At 47.0% G+C, this 10,025-nt stretch overlaps 1 non-coding gene across 1 annotated transcript; it reads right to left on the reverse strand.

Annotated features, from left to right (window-relative positions):
• Positions 1–847: 847 nt before the first annotated feature.
• Positions 848–920, reverse strand: TRNAT-CGU (transfer RNA threonine (anticodon CGU)). The gene has a single exon. It is a non-coding gene; the product is annotated as a tRNA-Thr (tRNA).
• Between the last annotated feature and the right edge of the window lie 9,105 nt (positions 921–10,025).

Below are 10,025 nucleotides of genomic sequence, written 5' to 3' on the forward strand. Positions count from 1 at the left end.
CACCTGTCTCCCAGTTGGCCCCACTGGAATTTCTAGATTCCTAAGTTACCGGTGAAGGAGGCACCCCTCCTCGGCCCTTGAGTTTCCAGGAAGGGTTTGGTCTCTGTTTTGGTGCTTTGTTGTGGGGTTTCCATGGGGAAACTGAGTTTGAAGATTGCATTCATCTCAGCTGCAACACCCCTGGGACCAAACCTGGCTCACCTTCCTGTGTGGGAGGGGGGAGGGGGCGGGGGAGGGTGCAGCCAGTGCTGGACCTCAATCAAAAACCTGTAACGGATCAGCACTGCTGGGCTGCAGTTAAGCACGAGGACAGCACCATCCAGGGTCCTGCCCCTCCCTGGCTCTGACACCAGTGTTCTGTGTCCTGTCTGTTCTAGTCTGTTCTAGTTCCCGATGTCTTGGGCTGCCAAGGAGTCCAAGAGTGAATATGAGCCTTGTACCCAGGCTCCAAAACCATGCTTTCATTCACTTATTCATTCCAGAACTGGCATTTGGGGGAACAGTGGTGGACTTGCCCTCAAGCAGCCTGCTGTCCGAGGGACCTGGTCAAATTATAACCCAACTGAAACAGCAGTGTTATGACAACTCTTTTTATTTTTATTTATTTTTTAAAAGATTTTATTTATTTATTTGACAGAGACAGCCAGCGAGAGAGGGAACACAAGCAGGGGAAGTGGGAGAGGAAGAAGCAGGCTCCTAGGAGGAGCCTGATGTGGGGCTTGATCCCAGAACGCTGGGATCACGCCCTGAGCCGAAGGCAGATGCTTAACGACTGAGCCACCCAGGCGCCCCTTGACAACTCTTTAAAAAAAAATTCTTTTTTAAATTTTATTATACATAATCTCTACACCCAATGTAGGGCTCGAACCCACGACCCTGCGATCACGAGTCACATGCTCTTCCAACTGAGCCAACTAGGAGCCCCATGACACTCTCTTGTGTTTGGGCATAACCCCTTTAAGAACATGACAAAAATAAAGAAACTTCTTCCCAGGAGATGTAAGAAGGCACATGAAATTTTGCCTACAATTTTAGGATGTTTGTGGATTCTCCAGCCATCCCTTCAAGAACTTCAGATCAAGAATTCCTCAATCATGGTGGGAAAATTGCTGAGAGAGGCAAGCCAGGAGGCTGTAGAAGTGCAGTTAGGAATGCTCCATAGTCTAGGAATTCAGGAAAGACTGCAACGAGCACTTCTTGAGCTCCTATGAAATGCTATCCATTGGTGATATGCCACCGAAGAGAAAGTCCCTCCTCTCCTGGAACTTATGGTCTAGTGGGGAAAGGCAAAAAAAACAAACGAGCAAACAAATCAACAGACACAGGGATGCCTAGAGGTGATGAGGAGCCTGCTTTAGGGCAAGTACCAGGCAGAGGGAACAGTTGATAGAAAGGTCCTGGGGTGGCTGTGAAAATACAGGGCTGGAAGAATGTGTGAAAGAAAGCTAGTGTGGTTGGAGCTTAGTGAGTGGTGGGAGATGGGTGAGGTTGCTGAGCAAGGGCCGAATCACACAGGCCTTGTGGTCCAGGGTAGGGATTAGGATTTTGCTGGGGAGCCCTGTTTCTCTTTTAAGTTCAGAATTTTAAATTTGTATAAATGAAAGCAGCATGCACATTTCTTTTCACAGCTGCCTTTTTTCATCCAACAGTGCTTGATAGCTGTTGAATTAATTTATCTTTATCTGTTATATATAATTATGTGGCCCATATACTTATCCATTCTCACACTGATGGGCCTTTAGGCTGTATCCTGTTTCATGATTCCAACTGAATCCAAAATGGAAGATCAGTGGGGTTGAAGGGTGTGCACATTTTCAACCTTACAGGAAGCTGCCAGATGGCTCTCTTAAGTTCATGTACTAATTTAGATTCCCACTAGCAGCGTCCGAAAGTTTCCATTTCTTTATATCCTTGCCAACAGTTGATATTGTCAGCCTTTTAAGGTTTTGACAATGTTTTGGGTGTAAAATGGTAACTCGCTTTAATTTGCATTTCCATGATTACCAGCGAGGTGAAACGTGTAATTTCGTATTTATTGGCTCTTGGGAGTTTCTTCTCTTGAGAATTGTCTGTTCATATCCCTTGTCATTTTCCCACAAGGATGTCTCTTTCTAATTGATTGGTGGAAGTTGTTTATATATTTGGGTTACTAATCCATTGTCTTTTATAAATGTTGCAAAGCTCTTCTCCCACGCTGTTTACTGGGGGGTTTTACGGAGAGGAGTGACATGCTCTGATTTACATTTTTAAAGATCACTCTAGCTACTGTGTGAAGAATAGATGGGAACGATGGGCATGAATGAAAGTGGGTAAACCCGTTAGAGGGTCATTGTTGTGGTCCCAGGATGAATGACAGTAGCCTTGACTAGGGTGGTAGGAGGGGAAATAGAGAAAGGTAGACAGTTCCAGAGTACATCTTGGAAGTATAGTTGATAGAACCTGCTGATAGATTCGATGTGGGGCAAGAAGAAAAGATAGGAATCAGGATGACTCTTAAGTTTTTGGCCTGAGCCATTGGGTGGATGGCGGTGCCATTGACTGAGATGGAGAACGGCAGGTGGAGAAACAGGTTTAGGCTGAGAGAGGGGGAATAAACACTTCTGTTTTCAACATATGAAGCTTGAGACAGCCTGTGGATATCCAAGCGTTTAAATCAAGAAGGCAGTTGGAATCGTGAGTTCAGGGGAAAGAGCCAGGGCTCGGGATAGACATTTGGGAGTCATCAACACACGGATGGAATTTCAAGCCATGAGACTGGATAAGATGGAAAAGACAAGAGGCTCCCAGGTGAGCCTCAGCACATGACAACATTTAGAGGTTGAGCAAAGGTGGAGAATCGATAAAGAATGCCCTAGAATGTAAACTCCACGGAGCAGGGTTTTGTTCTGTTGACTGTCCAGTGTCTAGCATAGGCCTTAGCAAGTAGTAGGTTCTTAGTAAATATTGGTTGAAGGAACACGTGACAGAATAAACGAATGAATCAAGAGATTGAGAAGGAGTGGCCAATGAAATAGAAGGAGAACAGGTACCATAGAAGCCAAGAGAAAGAGAAAGGTTTCACGAAGGCAAGCATGGTCACTTGTGTTACATGTTGTGAAGAAGTTGTGTACGAGCTGGACAGAGAACGGACCACGGGATTTGGCAACACAGACGTCACTGGTAACCATGACAAGGATAGTTAAGGCTTGAAAGAGGTGGAGTTTGTCAGATCCTGTGAGGTAGGGGGCAGGGTGGGGTGGGGAGTGAAAGGATGTTCTGAGCAGTGGAAGAGCATGGGACAATGCCAGAGGACAAGTGGGGCTGGTTCCTGTCACGGCAAGTAGTTCCAGCTGAGGGGAAGGTAAGAGAGTAGCCAGGAGAGATGAGACCGGGGCCAACGGTAAGACAGGCTGAGAGGCTGAGGGCAGCCCAGTGGTTTTGTTCGTGATCTCTTGGTCTGGAGTTAAGGGAATAAATGTCCATGTGTTATTCAAGATTCAGGGGACAGAATTCCAATTCTAGTTGACTTTTTTCCTCACGTAACTGAAAAGTCCAGGGATAGATCCTGGCTTTAGGTGCAAGACTTGGACTGTTCTTAGTTCTTCTCTCTGTGTTGGCTTCCTTGTTGGGCAGGCCATTCTCTCAGAGGCAAAAAATCTAGGCTTCCATCCTACTCCCTTAATCTCAGGGGGAAAGCCGATGGTATTTCCAATCCTGCCATCAAATGAAGTCTCATTGGTTCTGCCTGGTGGTCATGTGTCACCCCTGACCCAAACACTGTGGGTGAAGGGAGGGTGCTCTTTTCTGATTGGCCAGGCCTAGGTCCTATGAGCATCCCTGGAGCTGATGTGAAGGTGGGTCTACCAGAGGTAATTTCCCATTAGAAAATCAAAATGCCCACAGGAGAGCAGGGTGTGTGTGTGGGGGGGTGGGGTGGGGGGTAATGCCAAACAAGTCAACCCACAGAATTTAATGATTACCAAGCACTAGAAGAACATAGATTTGTAGAATATCAGGATATTAAAAAACAGGGCCGGGGGATTCCTTAGGGAATTCCTACAGAGATTCCTTAATTCAGTGCTGTCCAACAAAAGTGGACTATGAGCCACAACTGTAACTTTAAATCTTGTAGTACCCACATTAAAAACAATAAGAAAAGAAAACAGAGGAAATTAATTCTAATAATACATTTTAATTAACCAACAAAATCGAAAATATTATCATTGGAAGGTAATCAATATAAAAAGCATTAATGAGATATTTTATATTCCTTTTTCCTATTAAGTCTTCAAAGTCTGTATTTTATACTCACAGAACATCTTAGTCCAAAATCTAAATTTTCCCCAGAAATACTTGATCTGTGTGTAGATTTTATCAAATTCACAATGGAAAAAAGTAGGTTCCCATACCCACGTTGTTTCAAATGTACTTGAGAATTCCCCATGACTTAAGACTTGTATATCTGTTTTAAAATTCAGATTAATTAAAAACGAATACAATTCCAAATTCAATTCCTCAAGTCCCACTTGAGGAATTTCAAGCAAGTGGTTACCATATTGAACAGCAGGCCCTGATCCAATGTGTTTGTCAGACGGAGGGGGAAGTGACGTCCAGGGAAGGGAGTGGCCCTTCAAGGTCACTGAGCTGACCAGGGGCAGATCCCTGGTCTGGCCTTCCGACTCTGTTGGGGGCTTTCCACTCCACCTCACGCCTGCCCTGTTCTGAGTAGGTCAGTGAGCACTGACCAAGGAAGCAGCACTAAGGCAGTGGGAGTCCAAATCTTACTGAGGCTCAAATTCTTGCTCAGACTGTAAAAAGTGTTCCTTTATTTTATGTTAATCTTGTCCATAACCATCCCTGCTACTGGATGATAAATGTGTTTGGAATGAGTGCATAAACGCATCAGCAGACAGTATGCATTTATTGAATACCTCGTGTTCTAAGCACTGCACCCAGCCTTGGGACGTGGAGGTAAGGCTGGCCCAGCTCCTGCACTTAACGGGCTCACCATCTGGCTGGTGGGGGCAGGGTGGTAAATGCATCATTTAGGGGGCGCACAGGATGGTGTGGGGCAAGTGCTTGTGGGAACAAGCAGATCTCGTGCCTCATGAATGGAAACCACCAGCAAACAGCCTCTGGGGCTGGTTGAGTCCTTGGGAAAATCCACAGGGAGCCCACACCTGGCACTGTTGGGTGTTGGGCCTTGGCCTGTGGGCGTGGGGGTGTTTGGGTAACAGCCCAAAGGCTAGGAGGGGTTGTTTTGGTTGGAACTGAGAGGGGCTATTGTTAGGTGAAGCCTCAGCTTGTTGGTGTGTGGGGTTGGCTCAGGACCACGGGGTGGGTACAGGTTGGAGTGTCTGCCACCAGTTAACATCGCTCGCTGAGCACCCACAGCATCCTCCTCTCTGTTCACTATTGTGTGCTCGAGAGCTCTCTCTCTCTCTCTGTCTCTCACACACATACACACACACACGTGCACGCACACACACGTGTACGCACACGTGATTGCTACATGATTTAATTTGTGGAGCCCCGTGCACTACAAAAATGCAAGGGTCCCTGGTTCCGAAATGAAGAATTTCAAGATGGTGGCATGGAAGCCGCGTGTTGACCAAGTGCAGGGCCCCTAGCGGGGGGTCCTCTACGACTGCCCAGGTCCTGAGTCCCAAGTCCCAAGTCTGGGACGGCAACCGCCCACACATGCACCCCGCAAGGTGCCTGCTGGTGGTGCTGGACTCGTGCCTTCTCTCTGAAAGGCGAAGCAAGTAGGGCCAAGTGTTTTAGGGATTTGTTATCTCTTGCAATCTGCCCACATCCGGCTGTGAACGGTGACGATCATACCCACTGTACATATGGGGACATGGAGATGATGAGAACGACCCAGGACCCGAACCCCACACTTTGCTGAGTCCGAAGCTCAGATTCGTTCCTCGGCCTGCCCGCCTCTCCTGCTGAGAAGAGTAAGCCTCCTTGCTTGGTGTCCTTTCTGATTTTTTCCCTAATGTTCTTTTCCTCTGAAGTTTTAGATGGTGAATCTGATAGAAAAATGGAGTCACCAGGTTCCTCTAGCCACATGGGGTTGGTCGCTCTTCCTGTCAGTGGGTCCCCACCATGAGGACCTGTGGTGTCCCCACCCAGCCCAATCACCAAGGATTCTCCGGGGGCGGATCTGAGTCACCTCCAGCACTTGTCTGCTTCTCTCCACCCCCATGTGGACTCAGAAGCAGCCCATTTTCCTTTAACTCTTTCTCAGGGTGTTGGTCACCTGAGCCGCACAGGCTCTTTCTGAGATTTGGGCTCGTGGAGAGAATTGCATCACAGAACAGCAAACAATGGGCAAGTGACATTAGATGCTTCTCCTCTTAGTCATCTCCGGGCCCCCACTGCCTCCCAGGGCTCCTTCCTGACCACGGCTTCCCTGGAACCTCCCGTGTTCCATACCTCCTTACTTCTCTCCCATTCCTCCCTGCTACCCAGGCTGTATCTCCTCCATCTTTCCAGGGATGTCCGTTCATTCATTCATTCATTCATTCACTCACTTATTCACTCCTTACTGAGCATCTAGGATGTGCCAGGCACTGTGCTGGAGATATGGGGCTGAAGTCTCTGCCTTCATGGGCTCCCAGGCTGGTGGGAAGATGGACCTGAAATGCCTGACACAGATACACAGCTTGGCTTCTGAGTTTTGATTGCGACAGACGCTATGAAGGCAAGGAATGGAAAAGTAGAGCAAGATGGGGAAGACCCTTCTTAGATTGTGTGACATGTAAGCCGAGACCTGGAAGATGAGCAGGGACCAGCATGGGAAGAAGGAGACAGAAGGAGGTCCTTAACAGAGGGTACACATGGGCAAGGTCCCTGAGGCACGGAGGAGCTGGGGAGGTCTATGCAGAGTAGAAGGGAGCCAGGGTGCCTGGGCTGCAGCGAGCAAGGGGGACAGCAAAGGAGATGGGGTTGAGGAGCAGGTGGGGTCCCTTGGTGCAGGGGCTGGGATGTGATTCCCAGTCCAGCAGGAAGCTCCAGGAGGCTCCTGAGCATGGGAGTCACATGGTCTAATTACATTTCAAGAAAGACTTCTCTAGCTGTTGGGTGGAGAACAAGCTGGAGGATGGAAAGGACGAGTGGGAGTGGGGGACAATGGCCCACAACTTTGGGGTTCACATGCTGGATGAGGATGGCTGGGTGGGGAACGGTGATGATAGAGGTGGAAGAGGCAGACAGATTGGACATTTCTTTCAGAGGTAGGACTGGATTGTGCTAGAATCGTGTTTGGTGATGGAAGCTGATTCCTCCATTTCTGGAACTTCTTCCCTCATCTACAGGCCCTTGCCTTCAGACGTAGCAATGATGCATGACAGCAACCACCCAGGGCCCTGGGTACAAAACTGTATTCCTGGGTATTAGAGGTGGGCACGAAAGGCTGGTGGACCGTTGGATGGTGTTATAGACCCAGTCAAGCACCACGTGGAGGGGTTAAATGGGGGTGACCTTTGATAACCCTCTTTTCTTCCTTATCACTGAAGTAATACACAAAAAAGTAAAAAGATTGATGATGTCACTTGTTGTTGGCAAGGACTTGGAGAAAGAAGTATCTCGAATACCATCAGTGGGAAAACCACCAGGCAAATCTTATTTTTGGAGAGTACTTTGGGGTCATATATTTACATTTAAAATAGGCATGACCATAGACTCAGCTTCTTAGAATCTTCCTTAAGAATGAGTATGTACGGGGGCGCCTGGGTGGCACAGCGGTTAAGCGTCTGCCTTCGGCTCGGGGCGTGATCCCGGCGTTCTGGGATCGAGCCCCACGTCGGGCTCCTCCGCTGTGAGCCTGCTTCTTCCTCTCCCACTCCCCCTGCTTGTGTTCCCTCTCTCGCTGGCTGTCTCTATCTCTGTCGAATAAATAAATAAAATCTTTAAAAAAAAAAAAAAAAAAAAAGAATGAGTATGTACGTACCTGCCCGTGTGTCAGCATGGCCTGGGATCTTCACAGCACTGGTGTTTGTACTAGTCAGAAATTGTAAACCAACACCCTAAATAGTCACCAGTCGTGGACAAGTAGACAAACTGTGGTCATCCATACCGTAGACATGACGTAGCAGTTAAAGTGACTGAGGTAGCCATCTTTATGACAAGCTCTCCCAGGCCACCGGGTAAGTGAAAAATCAAGTTACATATTAGCACAGCACATACGTTAGGAGACCAATTATGTAAAAAAAGAAAAAAATCTCCTAAAGAATGCTTGCTGCCTCTTTCTAAATGTACATACATATCCATGCAAAATGCACAGAAAAAAGAACTCAAAGGAATGACATTAAACCGTTCACAGCGGTCACTGATGGGAGGGGATGGGCCCTGCGATGGGGGTTAAAGATGATGCTGGCCTTAGGCGTTTTGTTTGACGGCTTCACCATGAGTCTCTTTTCGTGAATTACTGGTGTAATTAAAAAGTTCAAACTAAAACATGTATTCATTGCAAACCCTCTGAAAATGCAGCAAAATGAAGGGGAGAGAAATACCCACAAGATTACATCCCAAAGGTAACCATTATTAAGGTCTTTGTTTCCAAATCTTTCCTGTATTTTCCCATGCTTTAAAAATATGACTCTATTATTAAACACACTATTTTATGATCTGCTTTTTTTTACACTTCATATCTTTCCATGCCATTAAAATTTTCCCAAGCCAAGTTTTTTTTTTTTAATGCATTGTCTTATGCTCCTGGTTTTACCATTTCATATTTAAATCCTCTATGGTTGACACATAGCACATTTCTAATTTTTCTTTATTAAATACAAACTTTTAAGCACCTCTTTATACAATTGTCCAGTTGTTTATTTAGGAGAATTTTATTAGGAAATTATATCAGTTAAGGTGATTTGGAAGCTCTTTTTTTTTTTTTAAGTAGGCTCCGCACCCAACGTGGGGCTTGAACTCATGACCCTGAGATAAGAGTCGCGTGCTCTACCAACTGAGCCAGCCAGGCACCCCTGGAAACTCTTGGCATGCAATGCCCAGTTGCTTTGCATGAAGGGGAAACCATTGCAGACTGAACAGGGCAATATGTTCCTGACAGTCCCCTTTGCCCGAAGGTTTTTCAAGAGGAGCTTCTTGTCCAAAGGGAGAAAAGGTTCCCAGTGGTGTCTTCCTCACAGGAAACCTTTAGAGAGGGAGGAGATGTAAGTCTGTCCAGGTTGGTCTTCAGAGAACTGCCCAAGGGACCCCCAAAGTCTCTCCCAGAACTGATTTGAGGTTCCAGTGACAAGAAGAATACCATGGAAACCATGTTGGGGTTAGCCGTGAGTGTGGCCCCTGGGTGGATCTCCGAAGATCCTGCCTTCAGAGGGAGGTCAGGAGTCAGGTTCCCTCGAGGCCCCCAAAGACAGAGTGTCTCCAAGTGTAACCACTGCACAAAGTGTGTTCACCTCCCCAGACAGGATGCTGCGTGTTGTTAGAGGTAAAGACAAAGCCGTGTGAGAGAAGGGTTCTGTGCTGGGCCCAGGAGGTGAGCGGTAAACTCTCTGGAGTTTGCCTGAGGGCTGGAGCGGCTGTGGACTCTGCACATGGCTGGCAGGACCAGCCTGGGGACAGCTTCTCCAGCAAATTCTCCACTCTCCATCCTTCATACGAGCTCCCCATTGAGCCATCTTTGGTCCAGTGCACGCAACATATTGATAACAGTGACCATTCACAAGATCACTTTGCAGTATATACAAATATCGAATCATTATGTTGTACACCTGAAACCGATATAGTGGTGTATGTCAATTACACCTCAATAATACTAGTAATGGTAATAATAATAATAATAATAATAATAATAATAATAATAATAAAAACAACCTGAGGGGCGCCTGGGTGGCTCAGTCAGTTGAGCGTCCAACTCCTCTTGATTTTGGCTCAGGTCATGATCTCAGGGTCATAAGATGGAGCCCCGTGTTGGACTCCGTGCTGCTCCTGGAGTCTGCTTGGGATTCTCTCTCCCTCTGCCCCTCCCCCACTCTCACTTTCTCTCTCTTTCAAAAAAAAAAAACAAAAAACCAAAA

Source organism: Ursus americanus, chromosome 33 (assembly GCF_024610735.1).
Source record: "Ursus americanus isolate L20-20 chromosome 33, mUrsAme1.1.p, whole genome shotgun sequence".
Taxonomy (NCBI): domain Eukaryota; kingdom Metazoa; phylum Chordata; class Mammalia; order Carnivora; family Ursidae; genus Ursus; species Ursus americanus.